We start from the raw sequence: 24,470 nt of genomic DNA on the forward strand, positions 1-24,470 counted from the left end.
TTTTGCCAAGGGAAGTTTTATAAATGTAAATCTCCCCTTGATGCCCATTTATTTATTTCTGTTTACAATATATGACATGAACTGAACTGAACCGGACCGGGGGACAAGGAAAGAAGAAGAGGAAAGAAGAGGAAACAGAACAAAAATAGAAACAAAAACCAGACAACCAGCTGCTACACCTGTAAAAAACAAAACAGACAACAATCCATGGCCTATGAGGGGAATCCAGCCTTAGCGCCACCAGGAGCACCTGAAAGAAGACAAGCAGAGAAAAAACAAACACACAAACAAACAAAAACAAGCACAAGAAGCGGCAATCGCATACAACACAGCTGTGGATATAGATGACCTGAGACGACATGATAATACATCAACTGCTTAGTGACCATGCTACTGGACTAATGAATGTGTGTGTGTGTGTGTGAGAACATGCAACACCCATGGCACAGGACCTACATGATAACCGTGCTTAGTTATGAGTGTATAAGCGTACAGGGCCACAATCCACAGCCCCCCCCAAGCAATCAGAAGCAGGCAGAGAGGGCCACAAGACCCAGGCCACCAGCAGCCCCCACAGAGCACAGAACCCAGACAGCCCACCGCAGGGGCAACCATGCATCCACCCAGAAGACTGCAGAGTAAGCCCCCGGAAAGAGCCCCCATAAGCATAGGGCAGAGGCACTCCGGGAACCAGGGGTAACAGCCCACCGACCCCGCCAGGCCCCAGCCGCCCAGACATGGGCCGTGCACTGGACCTGGGCCCCAGGAGCCCGAGCGCCCCCAAACCCCCCGGCAGAGGCCCCACCCAATACCCAGGAGGGCCAAGCGCCCCAGACAGCCACAAAGTGGGTCAGCGCCTGCCCCAGCGCCCCTGGCCAAGTGCCCTGGGAGTCAAGACGTGCCCACAGGTGGGTGAAGTCGCGAGCAGTGGGGAGAGGCAACGCTGATGCCCCATCGGGAGAAACACAGGCAGGCCAGGCGACAGCAAGTCCCAGATCCAGGCCCAATCATTACCACACACACTTTCACGTCCCATACATCCACACATCCACACATCCTACCTCCCTCGACTCTGCTGGGGTGTAGTGCAGCGGGCACACCAGGAGGCCAGCAACCCCCCAGCCACCACAGACCCCGAACCAGCAGAACAATTAATTAATCCTCCTGGCCCCTCCTGCCCCGAGCAGACACCAGGAAGCAGGGGTGTGCGAAGAAGACCCCTCCCCTCACCCTTCTGGCTCTTCAATATTTTCTAATAGTGAGCAATTAAAATTGAGGGGCAGCCAAACTTGTAGAACTGGGAGCGCGGCACTCTGGGCAGCCTACATACCCAAAGAGCCCCGCCCACCAGATGCCACTCAGTGTAACCACCCCCCAAGACCTAATGTGTGTGTGTGAGTGTGTTTGATAAGTACTAATGTCTAAGGTGTAATTAAAACAGGGGCAGGGAACTGCAGAGTGCAACCAAAGGGGACCACCTACATGGCCCCATCCACTGCACCCCACCGAACACACACGCCCCCAAAACCCTTCATGTGTGAGTGTGTGCTGTGTACAGGAGCCAGAAGGGAGAGGGGTATGGGGATATATAACGGGGGAGCTACTCTCCCCCAGAGAGGGCAGCCAGGGACTGGCTGCAATAGGCATCCCCGCTACCTGGGAGCCAACAATGGGCAGGAGGGCCTGATGTCCACCAGGCTCGGGGCCTGCAGCGACCATATTCCGGGAGCTACTGTACCCCCAGAAGGTACCCATCCCGCCCCACCCCACTCAACCCAACCCCACCCAGGAGGACCTCTACAAAAAACAAACAAACAACATCAAAAAACAAACAAACAAACCACCCGGTCACACCAGTCGCAGCAGCCCGGGCCTGAGACCCACCATCACCCAGCAACCCACCACCACCACTATGTGATAAAACTAATCAGAGGGGACCAGAGAGAATGAAATTCAGCCAATTGATGTTTTGAGGAGGCAGACATTGTTTCCATTTTAATATAATCTAAAAGAAAATTTCTAAACTGGTTAATACACAGATTGTTCTTCGCTTTCCAGTTCATGAGAATAGTTTTCTTTGCGATACATAACACTGTGACAACCATGTGTGCTGAGTTAATTTCCATGTTGATGTTGTCTAAGTCACCCAGTATGCACAGTGTGGGGCATGCAGGGATGCTACACTTTAGCCATGTTGATAGGTCCTCACAGACTTCAAGCCAGAACTTCTGGACAGGCGCAGAAAAACCACAAAGCGTGTGCATAATCATCAGGTGTGTTATCTGTGCAATGTGAGCAGATGTTTGAGTGTGTTAGACCCATCCTGAACATCCTTTGTCCTGTATAGTGTGTTCTATGAAGGATTTTGTATTGTATGAGCTGTAAATTAGGATTTCGAGTCTTTATGAAGGTGTTCAAACATATTTGTGGTTAGAAGCTATGACCAGAACTGATGGATAAATCTGCCTCCCATTTTGAGGATGGAAGAGACATTGTGTCATCTATCTTAGACAATAATTTATATATTTTTGATAGTAGTTTTGGGGTACAGATGCTTAGAAATTCTGCTACCCTAGTCGGGGGTTGTAAGTCTGGTTGGTGGAGGATATATCCATCCATCCATCCATCATCTGCCGCTTATCCGGGGGTCGGGTCGCGGGGGCAGCAGCTTGAGCAGAGAAACCCAGACGTCTCTGTCCCCGGCCACTTCCTCCAGCTCTTCCGGGGGGACCCCGAGGCGTTCCCAGGCCAGCCGAGAGACATAGTCTCTCCAACGTGTCCTGGGTCTCCCCCGGGGTCTCCTCCCAGTGGGACGTGCCCGGAACACCTCCCCAGGGAGGCGCCCAGGGGGCATCCTAACCAGATGCCCGAGCCACCTCATCTGACTCCTCTCAATGCGGAGGAGCAGCGGTTCTACTCTGAGCCCCTCCCGGATGACTGAGCTTCTCACCCTATCTCTAAGGGAGAGCCCAGACACCCTGCGGAGGAAACCCATTTCGGCCGCTTGTATTCGCGATCTTGTTCTTTCGGTCACTACCCACAACTCGTGACCATAGGTGAGGATGGGAACGTAGATTGACCAGTAAGTAGAGAGCTTCGCCTTCTGGCTCAGCTCCCTCTTCACAACGACGGGTCGGTGCAGAGCCTGCAACACTGCAGGCGCCGCACCGATCCGCCCGTCAATCTCCCGCTCCATTCGTCCGTCACTCGTGAACAAGACCCCGAGATACTTGAACTCCTCCACTTGGGGAAGGATTTCATTCCCGACCCGGAGAGAGCTTCTCAAACTACAAAATTTTTTTAATTGTTGAAACTTGATTTGAAGTGGATAAATAAGGAAGACAAACAGTTTTAAGTCAGGCTGATAGCAATTAATTTTATAGCAAAATCTGTATTTCGTCATTTGTCGAGAGATGCTTATTGCTGAAGAAGTTCTTTCTCATTCTACAAAGTACAACGTTGTTTATCATTGAAACTTGATTAGACATGAATAAATATGAAGGACAAAGCAGTCTTAACTTGGTTTGAGTTAAGGAATTCGTTTTATAGGAGAATCCGAATTCGTGCATAACTCGTAAAATAGAGCTTATTTTCGGATTCCTAAAGAATGAGTCTGGTTCTTTCTCATAATACAAAGTTTGTTGTTTATTGTTGAAACTTGATCAGACCGTTAGATATAGTCGGACTCACCTCGACGCACGGCTTGGGATCTGGAACCAGTACTCTTGAGAGGGGTTGGACTCTCTTCCACTCTGGAGTTGCCCGTGGTGAGAGGCGCAGAGCAGGTGTGGGCATACTTATTGCCCCCCGGCTGTGTGCCAGTACATTGGGGTTTACCCCAGTGAACGAGAGGTTAGCCTCCCTCCGCCTTGGGTGGGGGGACGAGTCCTGACTGTTGTTTGTGCCTATGCGCCAAACAGCAGTTCAGAGTACCTACCCTTTTTGGAGTCTCTGGGGGAGGCACTGGAGAATGCTCCTACCGGAGACTCCCTCATTCTGCTGGGGGACTTCAATGCTCACGTGGGCAATGACAGTGAGACCTGGAGGGGTGTGATTGGGAGGAACGGCCCCCCCGATCTGAATCAGAGTGGTGTTATGTTGTTGGACTTCTGTGCCAGTCATAGACTGTCCATAACGAACACCATGTTCAGGCATAAGGGTGTCCATATGTGCACTTGGCACCAGGACACCCTTGGCCGCAGTTCGATGATCGACTTTGTGGTTGTATCATCGGACTTGCGGCCGTATGTCCTGGACACTCGGGTGAAGAGAGGGGCGGAGCTGTCAACTGATCACCACCTGGTGGTGAGTTGGCTCCGCTGGTGGGGGAGGATGCCGATCAGACCTGGCAGGCCCAAACGTATTGTGGCCCCAGCCGAGGCAGCTGGTCGGAGTTGTGGCCGTAAGGTGGTCGGTGCCTGTCGTGGCGGCAACCCTCGAACCTGCTGGTGGACACCAGTGGTGAGGGAAGCCGTCAAGCTGAAGAAGGAGTCCTATCGGGCCTTTTTGGCCAGTGGGACCCTGGAAGAAGCTGATATGTACCGACGGGCCAGACGGGCCGTGGCTTTGGCGGTTGCTGAGGCAAAAACTCGGGCCTGGGAGGAGTTCGGTGAGACCATGGAGAACGATTTCCGGACGGCCTCGAAAAGATTCTGGTCCACCATCCGGTGTCTCAGGGGGGGGAAGCGGCTCACAGTCAACACTGTTTACAGTGCGGACGGGGCTTTGCTGACCTCAACTAGGGATGTTGTGAGTCGGTGGGGGGAGTACTTCGAGGAACTCCTCAATCCTACCAACACGTGCTCGGAAGAGGCAGAGTCGGAGAGCTCGGAGATGGGGCCTCCCATTTCTGGGGCTGAGGTTGCCGAGGTGGTTAAAAAGTTCCTCGGTGGCAAGGCCCCGGGGGTGGATGAGGTCCGTCCTGAGTTTCTCAAGGCTCTGGATGTTGTAGGGCTGTCTTGGCTGACACGCCTCTGCAGTATCGCGTGGACATCGGGGACAGTGCCTCTGGACTGGCAGATTGGGGTGGTGGTCCCCCTCTTTAAAAGGGGGACCGGAGGGTGTGTTCCAACTATAGGGGTATCACACTCCTCAGCCTCCCTGGTAAGGTCTATTCGGGGGTATTGGAGAGGAGGATCCGTCGGATAATCGAGCCTCGGATTCAGGAGATGCAGTGTGGCTTTCGTCCTGGCCGTGGAACAGTGGACCAGCTCTATACCCTCGGCAGGATCCTGGAGGGTGCATGGGAGTTCGCCCAACCAGTCTACATGTGTTTTGTGGACTTGGAGAAAGCGTTCGACCGTGTCCCTCGTGGAGTCCTGTGGGGGATGCTCCGGGAATATGGAGTGCCGGACCCCTTGATAGGGGCCGTTCGGTCTCTGTATGACCGGTGCCAGAGTTTGGTCCGCATTGCCGGCAGTAAGTCGGATACGTTTCCGGTGAGAGTTGGACTCCGTCAGGGCTGCCCTTTGTCACCGATTCTGTTCCTAACTTTTATGGACAGAATTTTTAGGCGGAGCCAGGGCGTTGAGGGTGTCCCATTTGGCGACCTCAGAATCGGGTCTCTGCTTTTTGCAGATGATGTGGTTCTGTTAGCGTCGTCAGGCCGTGACCTTCAGCTCTCACTGGAGTGATTCGCAGCCGAGTGTGAAGCGGCTGGGATGAGAATCAGCACCTCCAAATCCGAGACTATGGTTCTCAGCCGGAAAAGGGTGGAATGCTCTCTCCGGGTCGGGAATGAGATCCTTCCCCAAGAGGAGGAGTTCAAGTATCTCGGGGTCTTGTTCACGAGTGACGGACGAATGGAGCGGGAGATTGACGGGCGGATCGGTGCGGCGACTGCAGTGTTGCAGGCTCTGCACCGACCCGTCGTTGTGAAGAGGGAGCTGAGCCAGAAGGCGAAGCTCTCTACTAACTGGTCAATCTACGTTCCCATCCTCACGAGTTGTGGGTAGTGACCGAAAGAACAAGATCGCGAATACAAGCGGCCAAAATGGGTTTCCTCCGCAGGGTGTCTGGGCTCTCCCTTAGAGATAGGGTGAGAAGCTCAGTCATCCGGGAGGGGCTCGGAGTAGAACCGCTGCTCCTCCGCATTGAGAGGAGTCAGATGAGGTGGCTCGGGCATCTGGTTAGGATGCCCCCTGGGCGCCTCCCTGGGGAGGTGTTCCGGGCACGTCCCACTGGGAGGAGACCCCGGGGGAGACCCAGGACACGTTGGAGAGACTATGTCTCTTGGCTGGCCTGGGAACGCCTCGGGGTCCCCCCGGAAGAGCTGGAGGAAGTGGCCGGGGACAGAGACGTCTGGGTTTCTCTGCTCAAGCTGCTGCCCCCGCGACCCGACCCCCGGATAAGCGGCAGATGATGGATGGATGGATGGATATATCCTCCACCAACCAGACTTACAACCCCCGACTAGGGTAGCAGAATTTCTAAGCAGCTGTACCCCAAAACTACTATCAAAAATATATAAATTATTGTCTAAGATAGATGACACAATGTCTCTTCCATCCTCAAAATGGGAGGCAGATTTATCCATCAGTTCTGGTCATAGCTTCTAACCACAAATATGTTTGAACACCTTCATAAAGACTCGAAATCCTAATTTACAGCTCATACAATACAAAATCCTTCATAGAACACACTATACAGGACAAAGGATGTTCAGGATGGGTCTAACACACTCAAACATCTGCTCACATTGCACAGATAACACACCTGATGATTATGCACACACTTTGTGGTTTTCTGCGCCTGTCCAGAAGTTCTGGCTTGAAGTCTGTGAGGACCTATCAACATGGCTAAAGTGTAGCATCCCTGCATGCCCCACACTGTGCATACTGGGTGACTTAGACAACATCAACATGGAAATTAACTCAGCACACATGGTTGTCACAGTGTTATGTATCGCAAAGAAAACTATTCTCATGAACTGGAAAGCGAAAAACAATCTGTGTATTAACCAGTTTAGAAATTTTCTTTTAGATTATATTAGCATGGAAACAATGTCTGCCTCCTCAAAACATCAATTGGCTGAATTTCATTCTCTCTGGTCCCCTCTGATTAGTTTTATCACATAGTGGTGGTGGTGGGTTGCTGGGTGATGGTGGGTCTCAGGCCCGGGCTACCGCGACTGGTGTGACCGGGTGGTTTGTTTGTTTGTTTTTTGTAGAGGTCTTCCTGGGTGGGGTTGGGTTGAGTGGGGTGGGGCGGGATGGGTACCTTCTGGGGGTACAGTAGCTCCCGGAATATGGTCGCTGCAGGCCCCGAGCCTGGTGGACATCAGGCCCTCCTGCCCATTGTTGGCTCCCAGGTAGCGGGGATGCCTATTGCAGCCAGTCCCTGGCTGCCCTCTCTGGGGGAGAGTAGCTCCCCCGGTATATATCCCCATACCCCTCTCCCTTCTGGCTCCTGTACACAGCACACACTCACACATGAAGGGTTTTGGGGGCGTGTGTGTTCGGTGGGGTGTAGTGGATGGGGCCACGTAGGTGGTCCCCTTTGGTTGCACTCTGCAGTTCCCTGCCCCTGTTTTAATTACACCTTAGACATTACTACTTATCAAACACACTCACACACACACATTAGGTCTTGGGGGGTGGTTACACTGAGTGGCATCTGGTGGGCGGGGCTCTTTGGGTATGTAGGCTGCCCAGAGTGCCGCGCTCCCAGTTCTACAAGTTTGGCTGCCCCTCAATTTTAATTGCTCACTATTAGAAAATATTGAAGAGCCAGAAGGGTGAGGGGAGGGGTCTTCTTCGCACACCCCTGCTTCCTGGTGTCTGCTCGGGGCAGGAGGGGCCAGGAGGATTAATTAATTGTTCTGCTGGTTCGGGGTCTGTGGTGGCTGGGGGGTTGCTGGCCTCCTGGTGTGCCCGCCGCAATACACCCCAGCAGAGTCGAGGGAGGTAGGATGTGTGGATGTGTGGATGTATGGGACGTGAAAGTGTGTGTGGTAATGATTGGGCCTGGATCTGGGACTTGCTGTCGCCTGGCCTGCCTGTGTTTCTCCCGATGGGGCATCAGCGTTGCCTCTCCCCACTGCTCGCGACTTCACCCACCTGTGGGCACGTCTTGACTCCCAGGGCACTTGGCCAGGGGCGCTGGGGCAGGCGCTGACCCACTTTGTGGCTGTCTGGGGCGCTTGGCCCTCCTGGGTATTGGGTGGGGCCTCTGCCGGGGGGTTTGGGGGCGCTCGGGCTCCTGGGGCCCAGGTCCAGTGCACGGCCCATGTCTGGGCGGCTGGGGCCTGGCGGGGTCGGTGGGCTGTTGCCCCTGGTTCCCGGAGTGCCTCTGCCCTATGCTTATGGGGGCTCTATCCGGGGGCTTCCTCTGCAGTCTTCTGGGTGGATGCGTGGTTGCCCCTGCGGTGGGCTGCCTGGGTTCTGTGCTCTGTGGGGGCTGCTGGTGGCCTGGGTCTTGTAGCCCTCTCTGCCTGCTTCTGATTGCTTGGGGGGGGGCTGTGGATTGTGGCCCTGTACGCTTATACACTCATAACTAAGCACGGTTATCATGTAGGTCCTGTGCCATGGGTGTTGCATGTTCTCACACACACACACACACATTCATTAGTCCAGTAGCATGGTCACTAAGCAGTTGATGTATTATCATGTCGTCTCAGGTCATCTATATCCACAGCTGTGTTGTATGCGATTGCCGTTTCTTGTGCTTGTTTTTGTTTGTTTGTGTGTTTGTTTTTTCTCTGCTTGTCTGCTTTCAGGTGCTCCTGGTGGCGCTAAGGCTGGATTCCCCTCATAGGCCATGGATTGTTGTCTGTTTTGTTTTTTACAGGTGTAGCAGCTGGTTGTCTGGTTTTTGTTTCTATTTTTGTTCTGTTTCCTCTTCTTTCCTCTTCTTCTTTCCTTGTCCCCCGGTCCGGTTCAGTTCAGTTCATGTCATATATTGTAAACAGAAATAAATAAATGGGCATCAAGGGGAGCTTTACATTTATAAAACTTCCCTTGGCAAAACAAATCTGTTTGGCATCAAAGGTATTCAGACTACAATTCTTCTGACATAATGCTGAACAGGACAAGGGGAAAAAAAAGTAAAGAAGACAGTTCTGCCGAAAGCCAGGGATAGACCTGTTCTAAGTTCTATACTTTTTAAAAGGGGCGTGTTTATCAACTATGGAATTAGAAGATTTACAAAAATGGTCAAGTGCTAGATCTTCATCTGGGATTTTAACAGTGTCATATAACTATTCAACAGATCAGTTAAAAAAAAGCCTGCTCATGGAGATGTTTCAGGATCTGGATACCAAACGTGGACCTAATGTTTTCATTTTTGCAATTCTGATACAGGCTATTGAGCAGTGATAACTAACACCAAGTTCAGATACTGCGGATTTTCTACCTTTGATTTGTTAAGATTGAGCCAATCAGGGACAACCTTGAAGGATCTCTTTGGTTTTGTATGATCTGTAATTACCTGAGAAAGGTTGATATTGGTACACACCTTTTTTAAATGATCAGAGGCAGAGTTCAACTTGTTTAAATTAAAATTGCCACACAGAGATTGGGTTTAGGCCACATGCACACAGAATGACATCAACAAATATAAGAAATATTAAACATTTACACATAGATTTTTGAATATATGTAGAGGAATGATACTTTGAAATGTGCTCATTGCGGAGTTATGATCAGTTGAGTAATGAAGGTTGAACTATTCTGGGAAAGAGGTTCTATTCCCAGCATCATGATGGACACTCCTGATATAGAAGGTTTCGCTAACGCATTGGAATTGTTTTACTATTTTCATATGCATGTGCAATGAAGAATTGCTTGCTGCTGATAAATGCAAAGAAGAACAGCTTACACATAGATGCTCACATATAGGCTGCTGAATGCAATGAAGACCTGCTTATCAAGTAAAGTTCAATGTCAATGTGTAATATTCAATTAGGATTTGCAAAACAGTGAAGTTAAACAATGAATGGGTCCATAGTCGGTATGAGAAGACTACAGGAATATTTACCTGGGTGTACGTTCAAACAGAGATGAGAAAATTGCGATAAATAATTGTTTGTTTGTTTGTTAGTATGTATATGAATGTTATGTGTATAAACTGTGTTTTAAAGCAAACAAGGAATTAGATGGGAAAAATACATGTTTTAACGGGACCCAGACAATATTAAATACTCAGACAGATGGGAGAAGAAGTGTAGTTTTGTAGGAAATCACAAAATTATTACATAGAATTAGTGAAATCAATTGAAGAATGCCTTTCTGAAGAGCTGTTTACCACAGATGAGCAGCTTTGCGACCAAGCACATTGTAGATCGCTTTACTGCCAAAATGATCTAATTTAATGTATTGGTTTAGACATGCATAACAGCATTTTAAGAACAAAGAGAGAAACAAAAAGGGACAACGCTTCATGGTGGAAGGTGATGTATAAATAACTGTGTATATGATGAAGGGGGTGGCAACACCCATTCCGAAATCCCGCCATTCCGACATCCCGCTATTCCGACATCCCACCATTCCGACATACCACCATTCCGACATACCACCATTCCGACATGCAAACGTCCCACCATTCCGACATCCCACCATTGCGACATCCCGCTATTCTGACGTTCAAATGTCCCACCATTCCGACAAGGCTTTCCGTATAAGGAAATGTGTGTTACTCAACAGGTGAGTCCCTTCTTTCTGTTCATGCAATTTATATGTTTAACATGTTTATAGACAAGCGTTATTAAAAACACAAAGTCTCGGCAACTGGAGGAGGAGAAGCAGTCCGCGGTGGTTTTCAATCACACACTCCAATGCCACTTGTTTCAACTTCCGAAAATTTAATCCAGGAAAAAAAGGCTTACAAACATGGACCAAAACGGCTCCATAACACGCACAAGAATCCAAAAGAAACGAAAGTTAACTAAAAGAAAGCAAATAAACAGTATGAAGTGGTCAAAATTGGTTTTACGCATGCCTATGTGCGTCTGGCACATGCGTCTTCGGGCTCTCCCACGTTGGTTTGTGGATGAAAGCTATATGTTCAGCTGTAATGTCATGTAAAAACAATCTCTACATGACATTTAGTCCCAGGTGTGACCAGTTAGGTCCTTAAGATATCAACAGGCTGTATAAAGCTACAACCGTTGCGGCTGTGTGTTTGTGCCAAATGCGCAAAACCCATCCGCGCTTCCCAAAATTGGAGTGAGTACTCATAAATCACGTGAATAACATGAATAAACGTTTTTACTGCATTTTGTTGTGTTTTATACGTTCTATGCTGTCATTTCTATCTTCTCCTATTGGCAAGGCAAGGCAGAGTGCTCGCAACTGTGTCCTGTGCAGTAGCCGTGATATCTGTAATTGCAATTATTACTTTTGCATATGATGACAGCGTGCAAAAGACGCATGGGCTCTGTGGAGAGCTCCGCTCCAGCTGGCTGCTGTGACAGCTCACTGACACTGTATTTCTGCTTAATCAGTTTCAGTCTCGCCAGAGTTACATTAATATCTGTATTTTTATATTTGAAATTCAGGGGATTTTGATAATAGATTATTAAAGTTTGTTTGCGAGGCTGTGGCCTCTGCATGTGCAAAGCTTGTGCGCCAAACATATCATATCATTAGTGCAAAATGTTTTGGGTAAAAAATAGGCTATTAAAAGGAACTGTCGGAATGGCGGTATGTTAAAAAAAACAAAAAACATACCGCCATTCCGACCATAGGAGGAAAAAAGTGTCGGAATGGTGGGACGTTTGATAAAAAATTAAGTGTCGCCATTCCGACAAGGCTTTCCGTATAAGGAAATATGTGTTACTCAACAGGTGAGTCCCTTCTTTCTGTTCATGCAATTTATATGTTTAACATGTTTATAGACAAGCGTTATTAAAAACACAAAGTCTCGGCAACTGGAGGAGGAGAAGCAGTCCGCGGTGGTTTTCAATCACACACTCCAATGCCACTTGTTTCAACTTCCGAAAATTTAATCCAGGAAAAAAAGGCTTACAAACATGGACCAAAACGGCTCCATAACACGCACAAGAATCCAAAAGAAACGAAAGTTAACTAAAAGAAAGCAAATAAACAGTATGAAGTGGTCAAAATTGGTTTTACGCATGCCTATGTGCGTCTGGCACATGCGTCTTCGGGCTCTCCCACGTTGGTTTGTGGATGAAAGCTATATGTTCAGCTGTAATGTCATGTAAAAACAATCTCTACATGACATTTAGTCCCAGGTGTGACCAGTTAGGTCCTTAAGATATCAACAGGCTGTATAAAGCTACAACCGTTGCGGCTGTGTGTTTGTGCCAAATGCGCAAAACCCATCCGCGCTTCCCAAAATTGGAGTGAGTACTCATAAATCACGTGAATAACATGAATAAACGTTTTTACTGCATTTTGTTGTGTTTTATACGTTCTATGCTGTCATTTCTATCTTCTCCTATTGGCAAGGCAAGGCAGAGTGCTCGCAACTGTGTCCTGTGCAGTAGCCGTGATATCTGTAATTGCAATTATTACTTTTGCATATGATGACAGCGTGCAAAAGACGCATGGGCTCTGTGGAGAGCTCCGCTCCAGCTGGCTGCTGTGACAGCTCACTGACACTGTATTTCTGCTTAATCAGTTTCAGTCTCGCCAGAGTTACTTTAATATCTGTATTTTTATATTTGAAATTCAGGGGATTTTGATAATAGATTATTAAAGTTTGTTTGCGAGGCTGTGGCCTCTGCATGTGCAAAGCTTGTGCGCCAAACATATCATATCATTAGTGCAAAATGTTTTGGGTAAAAAATAGGCTATTAAAAGGAACTGTCGGAATGGCGGTATGTTAAAAAAAACAAAAAACATACCGCCATTCCGACCATAGGAGGAAAAAAGTGTCGGAATGGTGGGACGTTTGATAAAAAATTAAGTGTCGCCATTCCGACAATTGGAGACCCATGTCGGAATGGCGAGATGTCGGAATGGCAGCATGTAACCATGATGAAGGAGAGACCATTTGAGCAGCACAGCCATTTCGCAGCACAGGGACAGCAATCCAAGTTACAGGATCTCCCACGTGGTATGACCTGTCACATTGTGTCAAGGCATCAAAAGAAGAAAAAATCACCAAACTCAAGGACAAAAAGACAAAGACTCCGGTGAACGAAGACAGAGGACTGACAAACCAGAAATACAAAAGGATTCTCGATATCAAGATCCAGAAGAAGAGGCTAACAATGCCACGAACACTTACGATGCTGGGAATGATGCCAGCAATGAACAGAGAAGAAGATTCAGTGTCATCAATCTGCATTACGTGCCTCTAATGAGGGGGTGAATATAGAATCCTCAACGATTACAACGTCTCTGGGAACTGTGACAACAACAAGGTTTAAACCATTTTGATATATATTGTAACCTATTGTCTAAGGAATAGTGCTGAAAATGAGGTAAATCTAATCCACCACTGTCCTTGGTCTTCTGTAGGGTTTTTAAACTAATACGTGGTGGTTTGTTTTTCCACAGAAATTTGGAGATGCATGAATCTAGTGACTTAAACCAAGTAGCAGATGGTTTTATGGGGATCATTGAGAACAAATAGTTAACTTTTGGTAGTATCATCATTTTAATGGATGTAACTCTCCCCATAAGTGATATAGGTAAGGACTTCCAACGAGAGATCGTCCTCTACTGTCTTTAATAATTGCACATAATTTAGCTTTGTTAGCTCTGAGAGCCTGGAGGAAATGTTTATGCCTAAATATCTAATATTTCCTGACTGTAAAGTGATCGCAGGTATATTATGGACCCTACAGTTAATGGGCAGAACTGTGGTCTTAGACCAGTTGATAGAGTAGTCAGAAAGTGCTGAGAATTTATTTATGAGTGTGATCGTGTGACTGAGAGACGTCTGTGAGTTCTGAAGGAAAAGTAATACATCATCAGCATAAAGACTTATTTTATGCTCAATATTTTGGGATTAATTACTCACAAACGGGTAAGAAAAGGTAGTATTGCCAGACCATACATGATCAAAACAGGGAGCGGAGGTGGTTCAGCTGCAAGGTGTGAATGTCTGACTATAGTTTGTAAAAAGCGGGTAAGATAAGGTGCGAAAATTTTCGAATATCAAATAGGTTCGAATGCCCGAACATACACTATCAAAACAGGGAGCTGAGGTGGCTCAGCTGCAAGGTGTGAATGTCTGACTATAGTTTGTATATAAGGTGCGAATGCCCAACAATGTATAATCAAAAGAGGGAGCGGAGGTTTTCGGCTACAAGAAGGTTTGAATGTCCGACCATAGTTTGTAAAAAGCGGGTAAGAAAAGGTTCAAATGCCTGACTATACACCATCAAAAGCGGGAGCAGAGGTGTTCCGCTGTAAGACGGTGTGAATGTCCGACCATATTTGGTAAAAAGCGGGTAAGAAAATGTTAAAATACCCGACTGTACACAATCAATAGCGGGAGAGGAGGTGTTCAGCTGCAAGAAGGTGTGAATGTCCACCCATAATTACTGAAAAATGGGTAAGAAAAGGTGCGAATGCCAAACCATACATTATCAAAAGCAGGTGTGAATGTCAGATCATAATTTGCAAAAAGCTGATGAGAAAGGGTGAGAATGCCCGATTATACACCATCAAATGCGGGAGCGGAGTTGTTCGGCTGTGAGTAAGTGTGAATCTCCGACCGTAATTTCTGAAAAATGTGTTAGAAAAGGTAAGAATGCCGGTCCATACATCATCAAAAGCGAGAGAGGTGGTGTTCGGCTGCAAGTAGGTGTGAATGTCCAGCCATAATTACTCACAAACGGGTAAGAAAAGGTAGTATTGCCAGACCATACATGATCAAAACAGGGAGCGGAGGTGGTTCAGCTGCAAGAAGGTGTGAATGTCTCACTAAAGTTCAAATATATTAACAAAAGCGGGAGGAGAGGTCTTCGGATGAGAGTGGTTGAGAATTTCCAACCATAATCTATAAAATTCGGTGAAAAAAAGGTTTGATAGAACACTAAAAGGTGGAGCGGAAGTGTTCGGCTGCAAGAAGGTGTGAATGTCCGACTATATTTGGTGAAAAGCAGGTGAAGCAAGGTCTGAATGCCCAACCTTACATCATCAAAAGCGAGATCAGAGGTGTTTGGCTGCATGAAGGCCATAGTTTGCCAAAAGCGGGTAAGCTGCGAATGACCGACTAAATATCAACAAAAGGTCTTCGGATGCAAGTGGGTGTGAATATCCCACCATACAAGTATGGTGGAGAGGAAGCTGTGAACAGCCGACCATAGTTGGCAAAAAGCGGGTGAGAAAAGGTGCGAATGTCCAACCATACATGATCAAAACAGGGAGCGGAGGTGTTTGGCTGTGACAAGGTGTGAATGTCCACCCAAAATTAATGAAAAGCGGGCAACAAGTAGGTTTGAATGCCCATCCATACATCATCAAAAGCAGGAGTGGATGTGTTCAGCTACAAGAAGGTTTGAATGTCCGAGCATAGTTTGTAAAAAGCGGGTAAGAAAAGGTTCGAATGCCCAAACATACACCATCAAAAGAGGGAGCGGAGGTGTTCCGCTGTAAGAAGGTGTGAATGTCCCCGACCATAGTTGGTAAAAAGCTGGTAAGAAAATGTTCGAATGCCCGAATATATACCATCAAAAGCGGAAGCGGAGGTGTTCGACTGCAAGTAGGTGTGAATGTCCAGCCATAATTACTCACAAACGGGTAAGAAAAGGTAGTATTGCCAGACCATACATGATCAAAACAGGGAGCTGAGGTGGTTCAGCTGCAAGGTGTGAATGTCTGACTATAGTTTGTAAAAAGCGGGTAAGACAAGGTGCGAATGCCCGACAATATATGATCAAAAGAGGGAGTGGAGGTCTTCGGCTGCAAGGTCTGAATGTCCAACCATAATTTCTAAAAACCAGGTAAGAAAAGGTTCGAAATTCCGACTATACACAATCAAAAGCGGGAGCGGGAGGTTTTCAGCTGCAAATCCTTCACTCAAACCAAGTGAAAACTGCTTTGTCCTTCATATTTATCAATGTCTAGATCGACTTCAACAAAGAACAACATTGTACTTTGCAGTAAAGAAAGAGCAAATCAAAAGTTTTAGGAATCCGAGAATAAGCTTATTTTCATGAGTTCTGCACGATTATTGATTTTACTATAAATGAATGCCTTCACTAAAACTATGTTAAAACTGCGTTGTCCTTCATATTTATCAATGTCTAGATTGACTTCAACAAAGAACAACACTGGATTTTGCAGTAGAAGAAAGAGCAACACTGAAGGATCAGTAATCCGAGAATAAGCTTATTTTCATACGTTCTGCATGATTTGGGATTTTATGTATAAAATGAATTCCTTCACTCAAACCAAGTTAAAACTGCTTTGTCCTTCATATTTATCAATGTCTAGATCGACTTCAACAAAGAACAACATTGTATTTTGCAGTAGAAGAAAAAGCAACACTGAAGGATCAGGAATCCGAGAATAAGCTTCTTTTCATACGTTCTGCATGATTTGGGATTTTATGTATAAAATGAATTCCTTCACTCAAACCAAGTGAAAACTGCTTTGTCCTTCATATTTATCAATGTCTAGATTTACTTCAACAAAGAACAACATTGTATTTTGCAGTAGTAGAAAGAGCAACACTTGAAGGAACAGGAATCCGAGAATAAGCTTATTTTCATACGTTCTGCATGATTTGGGATTTTATGTATAAAATGAATTCCTTTACTCAAACTATGTTAAAACTGCTTTGTCCTTCATATTTATCAATGTCTAGATTGACTTCAACAAAGAACAACATTGTATTTTGCAGTAGAAGAAATAGCAACACTGAAGGATCAGGAATCCGAAAACACGCTTATTTTCATACGTTCTGCTTGATTTGGGATTTTGCTATAAAATTAATTCCTTCACTCAAACAAAGTGGAAACTGCTTTGTCCTTCATATTTATCAATGTCTATATCGATTTCAACAAAGAACAAGGCTGTATTTTGCAGTATAGGAAAGAGCAACACTGGAGGATCAGGAATCCGAGAATAAGCTTACTTTCATGAGTCCTGCACGATTTCGGATTTTCCTATAAAATGAATTGCTTTGCTCAAACCAAGTTAAAATTGCTTTGTCCTTCATAGTTATCCATGTCTAAAATGTATCAAGCATAAAGTTCCTCATTTTACCCTGAATGAGAAAGAAGCATCCCTTTGGTTGAGCAATACGTTCCTTATGCGGAGTTATGCATGATTTCGGATTTTGCTATAAAATTCATTCCTTCACACCTTTTTTTTTCACCGCATTTTATAGATTATGGTTGGAAATTTCAACCACTCTAATCCAAAGACCTCTCCTCCCGCTTTTGTTAATATATTTGAACTTTAGTTGGACATTCACACCTTCTTGCAGCTGAACCACCTCCGCTCCCTGTTTTGATCATGTATGGTCTGGCAATACTACCTTTTCTTACCCGTTTGTGAGTAATTATGGCTGGACATTCACACCTACTTGCAGCCGAACACCACCTCTCTCGCTTTTGATGATGTATGGACCGGCATTCTTACCTTTTCTAACACATTTTTCAGAAATTACGGTTGGAGATTCACACCTACTTACAGCCGAACAACTCCGCTCCCGCATTTGATGGTGTGCAGTCGGACATTCTCACCCTTTCTCATCAGCTTTTTGCAAATTATGATCTGACATTCACACCTACTTGCAGTCGAAAAGCTATGCTCCCGCTTTTGATTATGTTTGGTTGGATATTCAAACCTTTTCTTAACTGCTTTTTACAAACTTTGGTTGGACTTTCACACCTTCTTGTAGCCGAACACATCCACTCCTGCTTTTGATGATGTATGGTTGGGTATTTTAACCTTTTCTTACCCGCTTTTTACCAACTATGGTCGGACATTCACACCGTCTTACAGCGGAAAATCTCCGCTCCCGCTTTTGATGGTGTATAGTCAGGCATTTGAACCTTTTCTTACCCACTTTTTACAAACTATGGTCGGACATTCAAACCTTCGTGTAGCCGAAAACCTCTGCTCCCTCTTTTGATTATACATTGTCGGGCATTCGCACCTTATCTTACCCGCTTTTTACAAACTATAGTCAGACATTCACACCTTGCAGCTGAACCACCTCAGCTCCCTGTTTTGATCATGTATGGTCTGGCAATACTACCTTTTCTTACCCCTTTGTGAGTAATTATGGCTGGACATTCACACCTACTTGAAGTCCAACAGCTCTGCTCCCGCTTTTGATTATGTTTGGTTGGATATTCGAACCTTTTCTTAACTGGTTTTTACAAACTATGCTCGGACTTTCACACCTTCTTGTAGCCGAACAACTCCGCTCCCCCTATTGATTGTGTACAGTCGGGTATTTTAACCTTTTCTTACCCACTTTTTACCAACTATGGTCGGACATTCACACCTTGTCACAGCCAAACACCTCCGCTCCCTGTTTTGATCATGTATGGTTGGACATTCGCACCTTGTCTCACCCGCTTTTTGCAAACTATGGTCGGCTGTTCACAGCTTCCTCTCCACCATACTTGTATGGTGGGATGTTCACACCCAGTTGCATCCGAAGACCTCCGCCCCCACTTTTGTTGATATTTAGTTGGTCATTCGCAGCTTACCCGCTTTTGGCAAACTATGGCCTTCTTGCAGCCAAACACCTCTGATCTCGCTTTTGATGATGTAAGGTTGGGCATTCAGACCTTGCTTCACCTGCTTTTCACCAAATATAGTCGGACATTCACACCTTCTTGCAGCCGAACACTTCCGCTCCACCTTTTAGTGTTCTATCAAACCTTTTTTTCACCGAATTTTATAGATTATGGTTGGAAATTCTCAACCACTCTCATCCGAAGACCTCTCCTCCCGCTTTTGTTAATATATTTGAACTTTAGTGAGACATTCACACCTTCTTGCAGCTGAACCACCTCCGCTCCCTGTTTTGATCATGTATGGTCTGGCAATACTACCTTTTCTTACCCGTTTGTGAGTAATTATGGCTGGACATTCACACCTACTTGCAGCCGAACACCACCTCTCTCGCTTTTGATGATGTATGGACCGGCATTCTTACCTTTTCTAACACATTTTTCAGAAATTACGGTCGGAGATTCACACCTACTCACAGCCGAACAACTCCGCTCCCGCATTTGATGGTGTGCAGTCGGACATTCTCACCCTTTCTCATCAGCTTTTTGCAAATTATGATCTGACATTCACACCTACTTGCAGTCGAAAAGCTATGCTCCCGCTTTTGATTATGTTTGGTTGGATATTCAAACCTTTTCTTAACTGCTTTTTACAAACTTTGGTTGGACGTTCACACCTTCTTGTATCCGAACACATCCACTCCTGCTTTTGATGATGTATGGTTGGGCATTCGCACCTTTTTTTTACCCATTTGTCAGGAATAATGGGTGGACATTCACACCTTCTTGCAGCTGAACACCTCCGCTCCCACTTATGATCATGTGCGGTTTGATTTTCGAAAATTTTCTTTCATATTTTCTAGCAATTATTGATGGACATTTAGACCTTCTTGCAGCTGAACACCTCCGCTCCTGCTTTTGATCATACCTTGTCAGGCATTCGCACCATGTCTTACCCGCTTTTTACAAACTTTAGTCGAACATTTACACCTTTTTGCAGCCGAACACCACCTCTCTCGCTTTTGATGATGTATGGTCCGGCATTCTTTCCTTTTCTAACACATTTTTCAGCAATTATGGTCGGACATTCACACCTACTCAGAGCCGAACACCTCCGCTCCCGCATTTGATGGTGTATAGTCGGGCATTCTCACCCTTTCTCATCAGCTTTTTGCAAGTTATGATCTGACATTCACACCTGCTTTTGATAATGTATGGTTGGGCATTCGCACCTTTTTTTACCCATTTTTCAGGAATTATGGGTGGACATTCACACCTTCTTGCAGCTGAACACCTCCTCTCCTTCTTATGATCATGTGCGGATGATATTCGAAAATTTTCTTTCATGTTTTAAAGCAATTATTGATGGACATTCAGACCTTCTGGCAGCTGAACCACTCTGCTCCCGCTTTTGATGGTGTATAGTCGGGCTTTCGAGCCTTTCCTTCCCGGTTTTTACAAATTATGGTTGGACATTCAGACCTTCTTGCAGCCGAACACCTCCGCTCCCTCTTTTGATCATACATTGTCGGGCATTAGCACCTTTTCTTACCCGCTTTTTACAAACCATAGTCGGACTTTCACATCTTTTAGTAGCCGAACAACTCCGCTCCCGCTATTGATTGTGTACAGTCGGGTATTTTAACCTTTTCTTACCCGCTTTTTACCAACTATGGTCGGACATTCACACCTTCTTACAGCGGAACACCTCCGCTCCCTCTTTTGATGGTGTATGTTCGGGCAGTCAAACCTTTTCTTACCTGCTTTTTACAAACTATGGTCAGACATTCAACCCTTCTTGGAGCCGAACACATCCACTCCTGCTTTTGATTATGTATAGTTGGGCATTCGCACCTTTTCTTACCCATTTTTCAGTAATTATGGGTATACATTCACACCTTCTTGCAGCCAAACACCTCCGCTCCCTCTTTTGATCATACATTTTCGGGCATTCGCACCTTTTCTTACCCGCTTTTTACAAACCATGGTCGGACTTTCACATCTTTTAGTAGCCGAACAACTCCGCACCCGCTACTGATTGTGTACAGTCGGGTATTTTAACCTTTTCTTACCCGTTTTTTACCAACTATGGTCGGACATTCACACCTTCTTACAGCGGAACACCTCCGCTCCCTCCTTTGATGGTGTATGTTCGGGCATTCGAACCTTTTCTTACCCGCTTTTTACAAACTATGGTCAGACGTTCAAACCTTCTTGTAGCCGAACATATCCACTCCTGCTTTTGATGATGTATGGTTGGGCATTCGAACCTACTTGTTGCCCGCTTTTCATTAATTATGGGTGGACATTCACACCTTGTCTCAGCCAAACACCTCCGCTCCCTGTTTTGATCATGTATGGTTTGACATTCGCACCTTTGCTTACCCTCTTTTTATACTGATTGCTCAAGATTAAGTTGTTCTTTCTCAAACTACAAAATTTTTTTAATTGTTGAAACTTGATTTGAAGTGGATAAATAAGGAAGACAAACAGTTTTAAGTCAGGCTGATAGCAATTAATTTTATAGCAAAATCTGTATTTCGTCATTTGTCGAGAGATGCTTATTGCTGAAGAAGTTCTTTCTCATTCTACAAAGTACAACGTTGTTTATCATTGAAACTTGATTAGACATGAATAAATATGAAGGACAAAGCAGTCTTAACATGGTTTGAGTTAAGGAATTCGTTTTATAGGAGAATCCGAATTCGTGCATAACTCGTAAAATAGAGCTTATTTTCGGATTCCTGAAGAATGAGTCTGGTTCTTTCTCATAATACAAAGTTTGTTGTTTATTGTTGAAACTTCATCAGACCGTTAGATATAGTCGGACTCACCTCGACGCACGGCTTGGGATCTGGAACCAGTACTCTTGAGAGGGGTTGGACTCTCTTCCACTCTGGAGTTGCCCGTGGTGAGAGGCGCAGAGCAGGTGTGGGCATACTTATTGCCCCCCGGCTGTGTGCCAGTACATTGGGGTTTACCCCAGTGAACGAGAGGGTAGCCTCCCTCCGCCTTTGGGTGGGGGGAAAAGTCCTGACTGTTGTTTGTGCCTATGCGCCAAACAGCAGTTCAGAGTACCTACCCTTTTTGGAGTCTCTGGGGGAGGCACTGGAGAATGCTCCTACCGGAGACTCCCTCATTCTGCTGGGGGACTTCAATGCTCACGTGGGCAATGAGAGTGAGACCTGGAGGGGTGTGATTGGGAGGAACGGCCCCCCCGATCTGAATCAGAGTGGTGTTATGTTGTTGGACTTCTGTGCCAGTCATAGACTGTCCATAACGAACACCATGTTCAGGCATAAGGGTGTCCATATGTGCACTTGGCACAAGGACACCCTTGGCCGCAGTTCGATGATCGACTTTGTGGTTGTATCATCGGACTTGCGGCCGTATGTCCTGGACACTCGGGTGAAGAGAGGGGCGGAGCTGTCAACTGATCACCACCTGGTGGTGAGTTGGCTCCGCTGGTGGGGGAGGATGCCGATCAGACCTGGCAGGCCCAAACGTATTGTGAGGGTCTGCTGGGAGCGTTTGTCAGAATCCCCCGTCAGAAGGAGCTTTAACTCCCACCTCCGGCAGAGCTTCAACCATATTTGAGGTGGGGGACATTGAGTCCGAATGGGTCATGTTCCGTGACTCCATTGCCGAGGCAGCTGGTCGGAGTTGTGGCCGTAAGGTGGTCGGTGCCTGTCGTGGCGGCAACCCTCGAACCTGCTGGTGGACACCAGTGGTGAGGGAAGCCGTAAAGCTGAAGAAGGAGTCCTATCGGGCCTTTTTGGCCAGTGGGACCCTGGAAGAAGCTGATAGGTACCGACGGGCCAGACGGGCCGCGGCTTCGGCGGTTGCTGAGGCAAAAACTCGGGCCTGGGAGGAGTACGGTGAGACCATGGAGAACTATTAACGGACGGCCTCGAAAAGATTCTGGTCCACCATCCGGCGTCTCAGGGGGGGGAAGCGGCTCACAGTCAACACTGTTTACAGTGCGGACGGGGCTTTGCTGACCTCAACTAGGGATGTTGTGAGTCGGTGGGGGGAGTACTTCGAGGAACTCCTCAATCCTACCAACACGTGCTCGGAAGAGGCAGAGTCGGAGAGCTCGGAGACGGGGCCTCCCATTTCTGGGGCTGAGGTTGCCGAGGTGGTTAAAAAGCTCCTCGGTGGCTATGCCCCGGGGGTGGATGAGGTCCGTCCTGAGTTTCTCAAGGCTCTGGTTGTTGTAGGGCTGTCTTGGCTGACACGCCTCTGCAGTATCGCGTGGACATCGGGGACAGTGCCTCTGGACTGGCAGATTGGGGTGGTGGTCCCCCTCTTTAAAAAGGGGGACCGGAGGGTGTGTTCCAACTATAGGGGTATCACACTCCTCAGCCTCCCTGGTAAGGTCTATTCGGGGGTATTGGAGAGGAGGATCCGTCGGATAATCGAGCCTCGGATTCAGGAGATGCAGTGTGGCTTTCGTCCTGGCCGTGAAACAGTGGACCAGCTTTATACCCTCGGCAGGATCCTGGAGGGTGCATGGGAGTTCGCCCAACCAGTCTACATGTGTTTTGTGGACTTGGAGAAAGCGTTCGACCGTGTCCCTCGTGGAGTCCTGTGGGGGGTGCTCCGGGAATATGGAGTGCCGGACCCCTTGATAGGGGCCGTTCGGTCTCTGTATGACCGGTGCCAGAGTTTGGTCCGCATTGCCGGCAGTAAGTAGGATACGTTTCCGGTGAGAGTTGGACTCCGTCAGGGCTGCCCTTTGTCACCGATTCTGTTCCTAACTTTTATGGACAGAATTTCTAGGCGGAGCGAGGGCGTTGAGGGTGTCCCATTTGGCGACCTCAGAATCGGGTCTCTGCTTTTTGCAGATGATGTGGTTCTGTTAGCGTCGTCAGGCCGTGACCTTCAGCTCTCACTGGAGTGATTCGCAGCCGAGTGTGAAGCGGCTGGGATAAGAATCAGCACCTCCAAATCCGAGACTATGGTTCTCAGCCGGAAAAGGGTGGAATGCTCTCTCCGGGTCGGGAATGAGATCCTTCCCCAAGAGGAGGAGTTCAAGTATCTCGGGGTCTTGTTCACGAGTGACGGACGAATGGAGCGGGAGATTGACGGGCGGATCGGTGCGGCGCCTGCAGTGTTGTAGGCTCTGCACCGACCCGTCGTTGTGAAGAGGGAGCTGAGCCAGAAGGCGAAGCTCTCTACTTACTGGTCAATCTACGTTCCCATCCTCACCTATGGTCACGAGTTGTGGGTAGTGACCGAAAGAACAAGATCGCGAATACAAGCGGCCGAAATGGGTTTCCTCCGCAGGGTGTCTGGGCTCTCCCTTAGAGATAGGGTGAGAAGCTCAGTCATCCGGGAGGGGCTCGGAGTAGAAATGCTGCTCCTCCGCATTGAGAGGAGTCAGATGAGGTGGCTCGGGCATCTGGTTAGGATGCCCCCTGGGCGCCTCCCTGGGGAGGTGTTCCGGGCACGTCCCACTGGGAGGAGACCCCGGGGGAGACCCAGGACACGTTGGAGAGACTATGTCTCTCGGCTGGCCTGGGAACGCCTCGGGGTCCCCCCGGAAGAGCTGGAGGAAGTGGCCGGGGACAGAGACGTCTGGGTTTCTCTGCTCAAGCTGCTGCCCCCGCGACCCGACTCCCGGATAAGCGGCAGATGATGGATGGATGGATGGATATATCCTCCACCAACCAGACTTACAACCCCCGACTAGGGTAGCAGAATTTCTAAGCATCTGTACCCCAAAACTACTATCAAAAATATATAAATTATTGTCTAAGATAGATGACACAATGTCTCTTCCATCCTCAAAAGGGGAGGCAGATTTATCCATCAGTTCTGGTCATAGCTTCTATCCACAAATATGTTTGAA

The sequence above is a fragment of the Leuresthes tenuis genome, unplaced genomic scaffold, assembly GCF_036924035.1.
Source record: "Leuresthes tenuis unplaced genomic scaffold, fLeuTen1.0.hap1 SCAF_8, whole genome shotgun sequence".
Classification (NCBI taxonomy): Eukaryota; Metazoa; Chordata; class Actinopteri; order Atheriniformes; family Atherinopsidae; genus Leuresthes; species Leuresthes tenuis.